This window comes from Acomys russatus, chromosome 20 (assembly GCF_903995435.1).
Source record: "Acomys russatus chromosome 20, mAcoRus1.1, whole genome shotgun sequence".
NCBI classification, from domain to species: domain Eukaryota; kingdom Metazoa; phylum Chordata; class Mammalia; order Rodentia; family Muridae; genus Acomys; species Acomys russatus.
In genome coordinates, this window is record NC_067156.1 from 14997919 (window position 1) to 15014667 (window position 16749).

At 39.6% G+C, this 16749-nt stretch overlaps 1 long non-coding RNA gene across 1 annotated transcript in view; it reads left to right on the plus strand.

Moving 5' to 3' along the window:
* The first annotated feature begins 853 nt into the window (after positions 1-853).
* Positions 854-16749, plus strand: part of LOC127204527 (uncharacterized) — a 105296-nt gene continuing 89400 nt past the window's right edge. The window contains exon 1 of the long non-coding RNA XR_007832475.1: positions 854-913. This is a non-coding gene — a long non-coding RNA (uncharacterized LOC127204527). The remainder of the gene's footprint in view (positions 914-16749) is intronic.

The window sequence follows — 16749 nt, forward strand, 5'->3', positions numbered from 1 at the left end:
ATATTTACTTTGACCAGGTCCACCCTAATTTCGTCATTTATCCCCTTACCACTTTCCCCTCCCAATATCCTATGCTATTTTTTTAAATCCACTACATTCACTTGGTGCTGCCTGTATGTTTATGGCTGCAAGATCATCCATTGGAGCATCAATAGCTTGTTAGTGGACACATCTCAAAAGAAAATTTATTCTCCCTCACTCAACAACTATCAACTTACATATATCTCCTCAGCCATGGGTAGGCCATCATGAGCCACTCCCTACCCATACAGGGATTTTGGTTGGTCTTGTGCAAGTTTTGGGCATACAGTCCCAGTTGTGGTTAGTTTATATGCACAACAACCCTGCCGTGTTCAGTAAGTACCATTTTTCTACAGACAGTCAATATATAAGGCTTTTAAAAATCTTTCTGCACTTCTTAATAACCTCTGAGCTCATGGAGGAAGGACAATAATGTATATGTCCTGCTTATAACATAGCATGCCACAGTCTTATTATCTACACATTGACCAGCTGTGTGTCTCTGTATCTACCATAAAAAAGCAAAACAAAACATCTTTCTCTGATGAGGGTGAAAGGTGTACTAATCTAGATAATATACAATAAGAACATAAGGGGTATTTTATTTCTATATTCATTTAGCAGAATAATAGTATTAAGTTCTTTATTAAGGCCTATGATATAGCCAGAAGTGCCTACTTCCAACTTAACAATACCATGCATGACTTCCACCATGTGGAGCAGGCTCTAAAGCTAATCATAAAGTTGTTGGTTACTTCCACAACATTCATGCCACTATTGTGCCAGTAGCTCATAGGGTTCACAAATGAGTAATATTGTTATTTTCCTTCCTAGGAAGCATTCATAGGATCTTCCAGCACCATGAAGGCTAAGCTATGGATGAAGCTTCCTGGTGAGTACCAGTTGAACTTTCCACATATAACTCAAATATGTGGTGTCTTCAGTAATAGGGTCTTTCCATCAAAATCTGGAGGGTAACCAAAAGTATTGGCAAAAAACATGTACTATTTGAGGTGGGTCTATTGGACCACATTGACCATAACTAAATAAACATGTACCATTCCTGATACTGGGATTTTTATTAGTTAGCATGCGTTATCTAGTTGGGGGAGGGTTTTTACTTGTATTTTTTTCTTTTGGCAATTTGATCATGGGGTTCTTTAGTGTCAGTTTTGTAGATGACAACGTCAAAGTTTAGACATGCCTGATAGGCTGTTGAAGTAGATGGTACATACCTGAGAGCTAGATGGCTCCTTTTTTCCTTCCACTTTATACAGCTGTGTCCTGTGTGTTGAATGGAGAATATGACTTTGGATTGAGGCAAGAAAGTTGCAGTCAGGGGATGAATTTGAAGGACTGTGAGAGCAGCTCAGTTTTCTGTCTACACATTCCTCAGAAGTCCCTTCCTGGTTCTTGGTATTGGATATTTTGAATGGCCCTGCAGAGAGAATCAGTGAGCTTTAGGGTCATTGTTTACCCAAATCTAAGATGAAGAGCCAGATATGCTGTTATGTATACATTGAGTGAAAGAAAAAAAAAAACAACAAAAGTGAGATAATAAATAAACAAACAAATAAAGAATAAAGTTTTCTTGTCTACTGCTGCTATCACCGTGTAGAGTTACAGTTGTAGCTAAGAAACATGTGGCATACTAATAGAAAGTAATTTACCCATATTTGGTTTTGGGTGCTTTGCTTGGTGGTTTATGACACGTAGAGAAGGCTTTGTGTACCCATTATGCAAATATTCCATTTGCACTCCATATATATATATATATATATATATATATATATATATATATGCATATACTTTAGGAATTTTTTACAGTAGTAGATTTACAGGACTTTATAAGAATTCCAGTGTAAACACACATCCAAAGATTCTAAACTATCAGTCATATTTCAGAGATAACATGTGCTGTTTTTCTTTATGAGGTTGGTTCCAACAGTAGTTACTGTTCTATTGCTATAAAGAGACAATTCCCCCCCCCCCAATATAGAAGAAAGCATTTAATTTGATCCTTGCTTACAGTTTAGGTGGATTAGCCCATTATCACCATGGCGAGGATTATGGCAGGAAGGCAGGCATGGTGCTAGAGAAGTAGCTGAAAGCTACATCCTGATTCATTTATACACACACACACACACACACACACACACACACACACACACACACACACGACAGGCCTGGTATGGTCTTTTAAAACCTCAAAGCCCCACCCCCCAGTAACATACCTTCTTCAACAAAGTCACACCTCTTAATTCTTCCCAAACAGTGCCACCCAAAATTAGGGACCAAGAGCCCATAGGGGCAATTATCATTCAAGCTAACATAATTTCCTTGTTCTATGTTCTTTTTTCCATCTCCATCCGTTTAACAATTTTTTTGTTCTTTACTGTTGAGTAACATTCCATTGTTCATAAATACCATATTTTCATTATCCATTTGTAAGCTGACAGACATCTATGCTCATTCCATTTCCTGGCTATTGTGAAAAAAAAAAACCTTTCAGTTCTGAAAATATATTTGGCATTTTATTTTTGTAAGTGCCCTATTTACTTACTGAGCTCTTATTAAAATTTCCTTTAAAGGGCCTTTGGATATCCTTGATGCCTGAATTTTTTTTTATCATTTCTTTCCTACATTGTATCATGATACCCATTACATACTTCCTAGATATTAATTATATTTATCATCTGGCAGTCTGTGCAATTTTTAAATATAGTTGTTCCATATTTAATACCTCAGTGTATTTTTAAAGTTTTCTGGTTGTTCTTTTACAATAGTCTTCTGTCCTTGTTTCATGGATATCTATTTTCTTTCTGAAGATCCTATAGTTTTAATTTCAATGATTTTTTAAAAAACTTTTTGATTTATTTTCTCCAAGTCTTCTGCTTCACATTTCTGTTTTACTCTTCACTAGAGTTCCTATATGTGTTGTGTGGCTCTCTCTTCATATTTCAGAGCGAGAAACTACATTTGTGACTATAATTCTGTTTATTGTTGGGCTTGGTTTCTTGATGATCTTTATTATGGAATGATTAAATCCTAGAAATTTTGTCATTCAATTCACGACTCAGACTCTCAACATTAGAGTCACAGATCTGTAAATGTTGTAGTGACAACACCTTCAGCTTTCCATCTTGCTGATGGCCTTCTGGGAGTACATTGGGAGAAGGAAGGGAAGTATCTCACCGTTCAGGTACTTAAGTGGGTACTACTTCTGAGTAGGACAGGTCAAGAATGCAACATGTGTGGTAGAGGATTTAGTGATGGAACTAGAGAAATGGTCAAAATGGCCGAGCATGGAGAGGAGAGATGAACTTTAGAAATCAAAGGAGCTGACTGTAGATTACCATTGAAGATATTTAATATTACAGTGGAAATAGAATCCAGTTTTTAGGACTAAGGAATACAAGGATGAGAACTTACTATGGGGAGACTGCTTGATGTACCATAAACTTGCTCTTTCATAGGCTTCCTTGGCCTTACTAGCTTTCAATAGTATTGAGTATGTACTAGAATAATATGCAGTGCCTGAACAGCAACAGTGGGAAGTGATGGGCAGGAGACAAGAGGGATTTTTAAATATATGAAAGTAAAACAAACACTTTATTTAAGGAAAAGGCAACTTGGAAAAAAGGAAGCCTAATAAATAACTCAGTACAGCTGGCTTAAGCACTTTAAAGCCAGTGTCTGTGATAAGCAATGAAAACATTAATATACAATGCTTCACCATAAATGAGTACAATTCAGGCTGATGTATTGCAGCTGAGCCGGCTGGTGGATGGCATGCTTTTAAAGTGATGTTTACAATCAGGATCTTTTTTGCTTGGGGAAGTAGGAGAAGGCAGAAATGGCTGAGAGCTTTGCCAGGGTGCAGCTCTGAGCCTTTGGTGTGTGGGAGCCCTGCCAAATGGCTGGCTTCCTCTATGGCCTCTTCCCACTCAGTGAGCACAAGGCAGCTGGGGGAAGCTCAGAGCAGGGTGGTGGCCGGCTTCTGCAGAGAGCTATGAGGACAGGAGACTGCATACTGGCCATTCTGGGTTCCCTGCCTCCACAGATGAGGTCACAGAGGGTGTCCCCAGGTGACCAAGATCAGTGCCCTCCTGCCCCTGCCTAGCTTGGGGTCTCTTGCTGATTACAGAGTTTCTTATAGTTCATTGAAGGATGTGTTTTACATTGGTGTGTATATGTATGTATGTGTGTGTGTGTACATGCACACGTGTGTGCATGTGTGTGTGTTTTATATTAATGAGTTTCACTAATGTTGCTCACAAGAGCCTGAGCAAGGAGTAATTTATAGACACACAGGCAACTTTATACCACCGAAGAAAATGTTTCTCTGTTCTCCAGTAAACAACTGCTTATAAATTCTCAGCAAGGCGTGGAGACATTATGCATCCTTCTCCCTTGCATGATAGAATGCTGATGGTCTCAATTATGTCTAGATAATCATGGCTGCTTAAAGTTCAAGAAAGCAATAGCCACACTGTTCTCTGGAGGGTGTCCCATAGCACTTTACTCCTTCCTTCAGTTCTTACATTCTTCCTCTCCATTCTCCCTCCATGTTTGCTAAGCCTTTGAGGGGTTGATACAGATAACCTACTTACAGTTGAACACTCAACACATTTATTTTATGTACTTTGACCGGTTATAAGTCTCTTCAGTAGCCACTGTCTACTTTGTAAAGATGCTTCTCTGATGTTTTAAAGTTTATGAAATGGCGTGGGAAGTCCTGCCCTGTCAATATGGTTATAGAAGAATCAGAAGAGATATTCTGAATGAAAGAATGAAACAGGAAGCTTTCTTTTTAATGCCGCATTTGTCTGGTAAAATGCCTCAAGGGCACATTCCTATTACTACACAGTCATGAGAAGAAAACATACATGCTTGCACAGTACTGTTTCCAAGATGGGACCAGCCCCACCTTCAGCAGAAGGGCCTGCTGGGGTCACACTCATCATCTCACCTTGTTTATCCTCACTCCTACTTGTATAAATAACCTTCCCATGACCTCCAAAGTCCCTTCTCTGACTGCCTCAGCAGCCTGTCAAGACTCAGCTGCACTCCTGCTGCTGACACCTGTTTCTCTCTTCTAGGTTTCTGGCAGCCCTTCTGAGTGGGAAACAGGAACTGTTCCTTTTATCTTCTTTTCTTTTTTCTCTTATCACTACTGTCCATGAAGCAAATCAAAGGCCCTGTTTCCTTAAAAGATTCCACTGTCAATCAGTGCAAGGAGATGCATACCATGGCCCAGTAAGTGAGTTGGGCAGAGAGGCAGCGTCTCGGGCTGCCTGTCACTGGTTAGCAGCTCCTGCTTTTTTCTTAATTGATGACTCCAGTGGTCCCTAAGAAGGTGCTGTAAGCTCCAGTCTGGGCCTTGCCTGGGGTCATATTGACAGTCCTTGGCTACTGAGCAGTGAAGTGAGCATGCTCAGCTCCCTACCAAGAACAATGACCACAGAGTCCTGTTAGGTTTACCATGGTCTGAGCTCCTCCTGATTTGCAACATCAGCTAGATCGATCTTCCATTTCCATGTAAGAGAACACATGTATATGGGATTTAGACCCAGAAATCTTTGCCTGGGAACTTTTTTCTTTCAGCAATAAAGGCTTCCGTTGACTGACTCTTAAAGCTGTTTATGAAAAAAAAAAAAGCAGGTATCTAGAAAGATTTTTTTCCCATTCAGGTAGAGCTGGCTTCCTCTCCTGACTTCCCTACATGGCTGGACTCTGACATAAGTGTCTCATGAGTCTCCATTTGCCAGCTTCCCAGATGAATGCCTCCCAACCAGAAGCCTCTTGTAGGCTTTATAGGTACTTTAGAGATCTATCACTTGTAAGCCCAATTTCCCCTTCATATTCTGGTTGGAGAAACCATGGTTCAAAGCACAGGTATATGTTGGAAAGCTGATAGGCCTGAGCACCATAATGGGTCCTCTTACTGGCTGCACTCACCTGCTTGTGTCTCCCGAGATTACAGGCTGGTATTCTTACTTGAAATGTACTCCTGGGATGACAACAGTTATGAAAATAATTTGAGCAACTGAAAAAAAGAATAGCTAGATGGTCGGTGATATATATATCATCATGTGCTACACGTGTGGTGGCCCAGCTCTTGGTCTGTGTTCTGGAATCTACTAACATCTTACCTTAATTTTCTTGTTACCCCAAATGGGATAATACTATTTAAAGAAAAAAGTTCACGAGGTATATAATTCTCTTTTCTTTCTTACCTGGTACCTGTCCTGGTCCTTTTAGCTGAGATACCCACACATGTTCTCATTGTGCCGCATTCTTTCCTAAAGAGCTTAGTAATAACACGTTGGCATTTTCAGCACTTTTTCTATCATCGATACCCCAACACATGTGCACATATTCACACACATGTAACACTCACACAGATGCATATATACACACACTCACATGCATGCACCTGTACACATATATGCTCAGGATATGAAGATGGTGCCCAAATCCATTTGACTTTCTGGATCAAGCCTGTTTTTATTAGTGGAGAAAAGCTAACTTCTTATGGGGAGAAAGCCAAGTTTGCAATAGGAATGGCTCCGATAGAGGGATTGTGGGTGGAACACGGAGAAGGTCTTTGGGTCCAGAATCATCTAAATTAGCTGTCTAGATCTCTGACATGGACCCCTGCCCAAATCCAGGACTCTTGTTTTCCAGGCTTTCTCTGTTCTTCCATGGAGTGCAGGGAGGCTCAGCATCAAGCGAGAATGAGGGGCTCAGTGGGGGATCTGTCAGTGGTTTACCCTGAGAATAGTAATTTCTAGATCAGAATCATCTCTCCCTTCCAGAAAACTCTACATGCAGGTGACAAGCAATCTCCGGTGATTCTTTGCTGGCATGACACTACCTTCTAGACCCCAAGTTTAAATGAGAACCGAACAGATGTGCTATACACGTTATGGTGCTGGGAGCACCTTTGGCATTAGTAGCGGTAAATCTATACCCGAGTCATTTCTCACTTATGTCTAAGTGCTTGATAATTTGAAAAGTTCAAATCTCTTTTAGCATATATTTAGGTAAATGGATATACATCTCTCTTTTTCCATTCCTCACTCTCTTGTCTACACACTGCTGATGCTCTTTTTGGATCCAGTCAGGATGAATGACAGAAGGGAGGAAGTGAAAATCGACGAGACTGCACAACCTCTGTACAACCTGGAAGGAGTTAGCGGCTCCAGTGCCCTTGTGAGCGGATGCTTTGAAGATGGCTCCAGTGATCTATGCTTCCTTGTGTGCAGGCCCGGCATGGGTTAGATCTATTAATGCCATAGCAGAAGTGATAGGCTGGCATTCAATGATAAGGTCATTTTGTTAGTCTGTGTTGCTAGTCACCAAATACTATAATATAGATAAGTTAAAAAGCAAAGAGGTTTGCTTGGGCTTAGGATTGTAGGCTCAAATCAGGGGCCTGTGGAGATGATGTTCTTGTTGGTAGAGTTCTGGAGCAGCTCAGGATATCACAAAAGAGATAGGAAGACTGTGCTCCTGTGAATCTTTTGGTTTCTCTTCTGAACTTTAAAAAAAATTATTCCTTTCTCATATATTATTTCTAGACTGCACTTTTGGCTGTCTCCCCTGTCCTCCAGTCACTGCCTCTACCTCCCTTCTCCTCCAGACCCACTCCCTCTTTGGTTTCTTCTTTTAAAGCACCTCTAGGATTCAGTCTTAAAAACTTTATCCCAATGACTTTCTCTAATTCTAATCATCAAGCAACAGCCTTGTTTATACTTCTAAGTACTAAGATAAAGTTTCTACCTTTTCAGTTTCTAACACTGAAGATTAAACTCCATTCCAATGTACGTTCATAGAGGTCCATTTTCAAACTATAACAATTAAGAAAGTGTGACTTTTGCCTTGCTAGCATTCTTTCTCTTGTCGCTCTCTGGCTTTGATGAAGCAAGCAGTCATGGTGGAGAGATCACACAGCAAGAAACTGAGGGCAGCCTCCAGCCATTAGCTGAAGAGGAACTGAGACCCCCAGGAATAACCCAGCTGCTCATGAAGAACCACATTGTGCTGACAGCTATTGTGTAGCTTGGAAGCAGAGCTTATCCCATTTAGACTTTGGAAGGCCTATGGCTCCAGAGGTGGTTGGGAGCTTATAAAAGATGCTAAATTTACAGGACCCAGTTGATGCATGGCTCAATTCCTGACCTATAGAAAGCTGAAAATAATAACAAATAGTAATGCGATATGATAAACTGCTAAGTTTTATAGTACTATGTCCCACAACAAAATCCCTCACACTTGTGCCTCTGTTCTGTAAAATGGAAGCACTCTCCGCAGTCTTCTTAAGTACATCAGGGAAATGGATGGTATCATTGCATACTTCAATATTGAAACCTTATATTGGTTATATTAATAATGATTATAGAAAATTTCGCAAGCATGTGCTGAGTATCAGCTACGGCTAGCTGCTGTGCTGGGAATGTAGGCTACGAATAAGGATATAACATGTTTCTTTGCCTTGATAATGCCATGGTCTTCAAGAGGACACTCAGAGAGAGTCTGAAAACAGAATGAAACACATTATGTTATGTGTTTTGAAATATTCACAAAACATTATGGGAACCCAGATGCATGTAGCAAAAATTCTCACCAAAACAGAGAGCAGTTGTAGAACTTTTGGGAGATTCCTTACTCTATTCTAGTGACAGTTCTCCTAAGGAAGAATGAGTTTAAGGAGGGCTAAGGCTGAGAACTTGAGGTATTTTTTGAGTACAATCCCACACTAGAGACATTGACTCAACACATTCATCTTCAGAGCACAATTACAGCAGGGAATCTCATTCAACTTTTCTTATGTCTATGACTTAAAAAGAAGCAATGTGTGTGTGTGTGTGTGTGTGTGTGTGTGTGTGTGTGTGTGTGTGTGTGTGTGTGTGTAGGGGAGGATGTTTCTTGGTTCAGAGTCTGACACTAAAATCCTTAAGGTGAAAGAATGGCTGAGGACCTGGCACATGGCTGTGGTGGCAGAAAAAACGAGGCTGCCTGTTCATATCTCAGAGGACCAGGAAGCAGGGCAAGGGAGGAAGAAGGGCAAGCTATAATCCCCACTGCCTACTGCACCCAGTGATGAATGTCTTTGTTTCATTTCCATGTTGTGATGAAATAAGTTGATAAAAGTAAATTATATAAGAAAGGGTTTGTTTCAGCTCACAGTTCCATTTACAGTCCATCATTGCAGGGCAGTCTCAGTGGCAGGGGCTTGAGAACTGGTCTGTTGAATCCATAGTCTCAAAGCAGAGAAGTAAATGGATGCACACATGCTCAGTGAGGTTTCTCTACCTTTATATAGCTCAGAATCTCCTTTCTGGAAATAATACCATCCACAGTGAGTAGGCCTCCCAAACTCAAATAACACAATCAACATAGTTCCTCACAAACATACCTAGAGGTCAACTTAATCTAGACAATTCCTCATTGGAGATTCCCTTCCTAGGTAATTGAGTCTACATTCTGACATCAACAGTCAACACTACCATCCAGTTTGACCCTATCTACTAACAATTTTATGGCATCTTAAACCTGGGTACCAAGTGCTTAACCCTAAGTACATAGAGACAAAAATTGTATTTCTACCTCCCCAGACACTTAGCCTTCGTCACCTGGAGAACTCTATCTGCAAGAGCAACAATTTGAAAATGACGCTTCTAGACTTCCAAATTTCTGCCTTATTGGATTTCTAGGAGCTTCAAGTAAGAGCTATATATTTTCAGCCAAGTGTGGTGGATAATGTCTTTAATCCCAACACTCAGGAGATAAAGGCAGAAGAGTCTCTTTGAGTTCAAGGTCAGTGCTATCCTGGTCTACATAGTGAGTTTTAGTATAGCAAGGGTTATGCAGAAAGAACCTGTCTAAAACAAAAACAAAACAAAACAAAACAAAATACCCCAAACAAACTACACTTCTCTTTTATTTCATGAAGTTAGTATTCATTCAGTCCTTGATTTTGTGAAACAAATTTGAGATGCTATTCCCCTATCAGATGAGATCAAGACCTGGGCTTCCTAGGTATTACACTAAAGACAGGATTTGTTGAAATGCTGCTTAAGCAGTTATTGGTCACTAGCATTTGACACTGTTCATTAATTCATAGAGTCTTCAACTCTGTAGCACTATGCCCAAAGGAACTGGGGGCATGGTGCTTTAATAAAGACAGTCACCCAGTGAAGAGGATTCATGGCCTATGTCATGACTTCCTTGCTATTATGTGAATTATATCAAAAATGTTTATCTTTTCCCTGGCCACTCACAGTCAAGAATTCACTCCTCAAAGAATGCCTCTACCACAAACTTCTTTTTTTTTTTAAACATTTTTTTAAAATTAATTTATTCTTGTTACATCTCAATGGTTATCCCATCCTTTGTAACCTCCCATTCTTCCCTCCCTCCAATTTTCACCTTACTCCCCTCCCCTATGACTGTGCCTGAGGGGGACTTCCTCCCCCTTTATATGCTCATAGGGTATCAAATCTCTTCTTGGTAGTCTGTTATCTTTCCTCTGAGTGCCACCAGGTCTCCCCCTCCAGGGGACATGGTCAAATATGAGGCACCAGAGTATGTGTGAAAGTCATACCCCACTCTCCACTCAACTGTGGAGAATGTCCTGTCTATTGGCTAGATCTGGGTAGGGGTTTGAAGTTTATGGCCTGTATTGTCCTTGGCTGGTGCCATAGTTTGAGCGATACCCCTGGGCCCAAATCTGCCTATCATAATGTTCTTCTAGTAGGTTTCTAGGACCCTCTGCATCCTTCTACTTTGCTATTCTCCTATGCTTCTCTCATCTAGAGTCCCAATAGGATGTCGTCCCCTCTGTCCCAGTTTCCTGGTAAATGAAGACTTTCATGGGACATGCCCCTTGGGCTAGTATGCAGATATAAATGAGTATATACCATTTGAATCTTTCTGCTTCTGGGTTAACTCACTCATTATGATCATTTCTAGCTCAATCCATTTGTCCACAAATTTCGGGAATTCCTTGGTTTTAATAGCTGAGTAGTATTCCATAGCACTGCAGAAGTTGTAACCTCACAGACCCATGAAACTCCAATTAACATTCTTTTGGTCCCAAGACAACCAAATATCAGATGTGCCAGGCCTCTGTGCTGGTTGTCTTCCTGACAAGAGTGCTCTTTCCACACACTGGTTTGGCATCTTCATAAGAAGTTATCCTCTGATCCCAATATCGTATCCAAAGTTGTATCCCTCTCTCAGCTAAGAACTCAACAATGCTTAGCACACAGTTACATGTTTTTGAGACGAGTCTCAGTGTTGAACAGAATCTTAGTTGTAGTCAAATACACATATAATACAATCCACTGATTTTACTGCTTTTAGTTCAGTGACATTAAGTACATGGCCACCATCCTATCAGTTTCCAGAAAATTTTTATGTCACCAAACTAAACCGTGAATTCATTAAACAATAAGTTCTCCAAACTCCTTCCAGCCTCCTGAAGCCACTGTATCTCTGTGATTACTCCAGACACTTCATATAAGTAGAGTGTACTACTTGTAAGTCGCTGTTTGTATGTTGTCTATCTGCCTTAACTTATTATTATATTTTCAACATTCATCTGCATTATAGCATTTCCTTCGTTAAGGCATAATAATAGCATACATATACATGCTCTACATTTTGTCTGTAGATACCTATAAACATTCTTTTACATGATGGTACCCAAAGATCTATAATGCAGAATAACAGATAAGCCTGATCACCTCATTGTATCTTTCTAGAAGGTCAGGATTCCATGGACTTTCTTTCTTAGATCTGTGTTAACTGAAGAAAACCAAAATCTTTAACAAAAAAATCACTTTTTATTTTCCAGGGCTGTGGTAGATGGTAGAAGTGGAGAGAATTTAGTAAGGGTATAGATACATTATCTACTGTGTGGTTCATAGATAATGAACAAAAGGGCTCTATATCTCCAAACATTACTTAGATAATTTTTTTTTCATTGAATAGGTGACTTTGGGCCTAGATGTTAATTCCTCCATTTCTTCAGTCTGAAGATAGAAAAGGCTACATAAGAACAACTGAGAAAGCACCTTGTTAGGAGAGGTTTCCATCAAGTCTTCTTCTTTTTTTTTTTTTAACTTTCTTTTTTTTTAATTTATTCCTGTTACATCTCAATGTTTATCCTATCCCTTGTATCCTCCCATTCTTACCCCCCCATTTTCCCATTATTCCCCTCCCCTATGACTGTTCCTGAGGGGTATTACCTCCCCCTGTATATGTTCATAGGGTATCAAGTCTCTCCTTGGCAACCTGCTGTCCTTCCACTGAGTGCCACCAGGTCTCCCCCTCCAGGGGACATGGTCAAATGTGAGGCACCAGAGTACATGAGAAAGTCATATCCCACTCTCCATTCAGCTGTGGAGAATGTTCTGACCATTGGCTAGATCTGGGTAGGGGCTTAAAGTTTACAGCCTGTATTGTCCTTGGCTGTTGCCTTAGTTTGAGTGGGACCACTGGGCCCAAATCTGCCTATCATAATGTTCTACTTGTAGGTTTCTAGGACCCTTTGGATCCTTCTACTTTGCTATTCTACCATGCTTCTCTCATTTAGAGTCCCAATAGGATGTCTTCCCCTCTGTCCTAGTTTTCTGGTAAGTGAAGGCTTTCATGGGACATGCCTTTTGGGCTAGTATGCAGATATAAGTGAGTATATACCATTTGATTCTTTCTGCTTCTGGGTTAACTCACTCATTATGATCATTTCTAGCTCAATCCATTTATCCACAAATTTCAGGAATTCCTTGTTTTTAATAGCTGAGTAGTATTCCATGGTGTATATGTACCACAGTTTCTTTATCCATTCTTCTACTTAGGCTGTTTCCATGTTCTGGCTATTATGAATAAGGCTGCTATGAACATGGTTGAGCAAATTTTCTTGTTGTGTGCTGGAGCATCTTCTGAGTATATTCCAAGGAGTGGAATAGCTGGGTCTTGAGGAAACCCTATTCCCATTTTTCTGAGATAGCACCAGATAGATTTCCAAAGTGGCTGTACTAGTTTGCATTCCCACCAGCAATGAAGGAGTGTTCCTCTCTCCCCACATCCTCGCCAGCATGTGGTGTCACTTGAATTTTTGATCTTAGCCATTCTGATGGGTGTAAGATGGAATCTCAGAGTTGTTTTGATTTGCATTTCCCTGATGACTAAGGAGGTTGAGCATTTCTTTAAGTGTTTCTCAGCCATTTGATATTTCTCTGTTGAGAATTCTCTGTTTAGTTCCAAGCCCCATTTCTCAATTGGGTTATTTGGTTTGGTGGTGATTAATTTCATGAGTTCTTTATTTTGGATATTAGACCTTTGTCAGATGTAGGGTTGGCGAAGATCTTTTCCCAGTCTGTAGGCTGTTGCTTTGTTCTCTTGACAGTGTCTCCTGCCTTCAGAAGCTTCTCAGCCTCATGAGGTCCCATTTATTAATGGTTGACATTAAGGCCTGGGCTGTTGGTGTTCTGTTCAGGAAGTTGTCTCCTGTGCCAATATGTTCCAGGCTTTTCCCCAATTTTTCTTCTAAGTGACTTAGTGTCTCTGGTTCTATGTTGAGGTCTTTAATCCACTTGGATTTGAGTTTTGTGCAAGGTGACCAATATGGGGCCAGTTGCATTTTTTACACATAGACCTCCAGTTAGACCAGCACCATTTGTTGAAGATGCTCTCTTCTTTCCATTGAATGGATTTGGCTCTTTGTGAAAAATCAAGTGATCATATGTGTGTGGATTCATATCTGGGTCTTTGATTCGATTCCACTGATCAACCAGTCTGTTGCTGTGCCAGTACCATGCTGTTTTAATTACTATTGCTTTATTGTACAATTTGAGATCAGGCATGGAGATTCCTCCAGAGCACCTTTTATTGTACAAGATTGTTTTAGCTACTCTGGGTTTTTTGTTTTTCCATATGAAGTTAAGAATTAAACTTTAATGTCCTTAAAAAATTGTGTAGGTATTTTGATAGGGATTGCATTGAATCTGTAGATTGCTTTTGGTAGGATGGCCATTTTTACTATGTTAATTCTCCTGATCCATGAGCAAGGAAGATCATTCCCTCTTCTCAGGTCATCTTCAATCTCTTTCTTCAGAGTTTTGAAATTTTTTTCAAGCAAGTCCTTCACTTGATTAGTTAGAGTAACTCCTAGCTATTTTATATGGCTTGTAGCTAATGTGAAGGGTGTGGTTTTCCTAATTTCTTCCTGTGCAAGCTTGTCATTTGTGTATAGGAAGGCTACAGACTTTTTTGAGTTAATTTTGTAACCAGCCAATTTGCTGAAGGTGTTTATCAGCTGTAGGAGTTCTCTGATGGAATTCTGAGGGTCATTTATATACACTATCATATCATCTGCAAATAGGGATAATTTGACTTCCTCCTTTATCATTTGGATACCCTTGATCTCCTTTTATTGTCTTATTGCTCTGGCTAGAAATTCGAGTACTATATTGAAGAGATATGGAGAGAGTGGGCAGCCTTGCCTTGTTCCTGATTTTAGAGGAATTTCCTTGAGTATCTCAACATTTACTTTAATTTTGGCTATTGGCTTGCTGTATATAGCCTTTATTATGTTGAGGAAAGTGCCTTGTATCCCCGATCTCTCTAAAACTTTAAACATGAATGGGTGTTGGATTTTATCAAATGCTTTCTCTGCATCCAAAGAGATGATCATATGGTTTTTTATTTTCAGTTTGTTTATATGGTGGATTACATTGATGGATTTCTGTATATTAAACCATCCCTGCATGCCTGGAATGAAGCCTACTTGGTCATGATGAATGATATCTTTGATATGTTCTTGTATTCATTTTGCAAGTATTTTATTTAGTATTTTTGCATCGATGTTCATAAGAGAAATTGGTCTGAAATTCTCTTTCTTTGTTGAGTCTTTGTGAGATTTAGGTATCAATGAGACTATGGCCTCATAGAATGAATTTGGTAATTTTCCATCCATTTCTATCTTTTGCAGTAGCTTGAATAGTATCAGTATTAGCTCGCCCTTGAAGGTCTGGTAGAATTCTGCACTGAAACCATCTGGCCCTGGGCTTTTTTTTTTTTTTTGGTTGGGAGACCATCGATGAGTACTTCTATTTCTGTAGGGGAAATGGGACTATTTAGCTTGTTTATCTGTTCTTCACTCAACTTTGGCAATTGAACTTGATCAAGAAAATCGTCCATTTCGTTAGATTTTCAAATTTTGTGGCGGATATGCCTTCAAAGTAGGATCTTATGATTCTTTGTATTTCTTCAGTGTCTGTTGTTATGTCTCCCTTTTCGTTTCTGATTTTGTTGATTTCAATACTGTCTCTTTGCCTTTTAGTTAGTTTGGCTAACGGTCTGTCTATCTTGTTGATTTTCTCAAAGAACCAGCTCTTGGTTTTGTTGATTCTTTGGACTGTTTTCTTAGATTCTAATCTGTTAATTTTAGCCCTGAGTTTGATTATTTCCAGATGTCTACTCCTCTTGGGTGTTTCTGCTTCTTTTTTTTCTAGGGCTTCCAGTTGTGTCGTTAAGATGCTTATGTGCGATGTTTCCAATTTCTTTTTAAAGGCACTTAGTGCTATGAATTTTCCTCTTAGTACTGCTTTCAGTGTATCCCACAAATTTGGGTATGTTGTTCCTTCATTTTCATTGAATTTCAGAAACTCCTTGATTTCTTTCTTTATTTCTTCCCTGACCCAGGTGTCATTTAGCAGGGAGTTGTTTAGTTTCCACGTACGTGTAAGCTTTTTGTTATTTCTGTTGTTGTTGAATTGCAGCCTAAGAGCATGGTGATCTGATAGGATACAAGGTATTATTTCAATCCTCTTGTATCTGTTGAGGCTTGCTTTGTGACCTACGATGTGATCAATTTTGGAGAAGGTTCCATGGGGTGCAGAGAAGAAGGTATATTCTTTCTTGTTTGGGTGAAAGGTTCTATAGATATCTGTTAGATCCATTTGACCCATGGTATTTGTTAATGATGTTATTTCTCGGCTTAGTTTCTGTTCAATGACTTATCCTTCAGTGAGAATGGGGTGTTAAAGTCTCCCACTATTATTGTGTGGGGATCGATGTGTGGTTTAAGCTTTTTTAGCAGATCTTTTACAAATGTGGGTGCCCTTGTATTGGGAGCATAGATGTTCAGAATTGTGATGTCATCTTGGTTGACTTTACCTTTGATGAGTATGAAGTGTCCTTCCTCATCCCTTTTGATTAATTTTGGTTGAAAGTCTACTTTGTTCAATATTAAAATGGCTATGCCTGCTTGCTTCTTGTGACCATTTGCTTTGAATATTTTTTTCCAACCTTTACCCTGAGGTAATGCCTATGATTATGGGTGAGATGTGTTTCTTGAATGCAGAAGAATGTTGGATCTTGTTTATGCACCCATTCAGTTAGTCTGTGTCTTTTTATTGGAGAATTGAGACCATTGATATTGAGAGATATTAATGATCAGTGACTGTTACGAGTCTTAATTTTGATGTTGTTCCCAGTCGAACATTTGTGTAGTTGTGTTTTTGCCATGGTATAGTTATCTATTTCCTGAGTAGTTTTGGTTGTAGCTTAATCCTTTGGGATGGAGTTTTCCTTCTAGTACTTTCTGTAAAGCTGGATTTCTGGATATGTACTGTTTGAATTTGTTTTTGTCATGGAATATTTTGTTTTCTCCATCAATGGTTATTGATAGTTTTGCTGGGTAAAGTAGTCTGG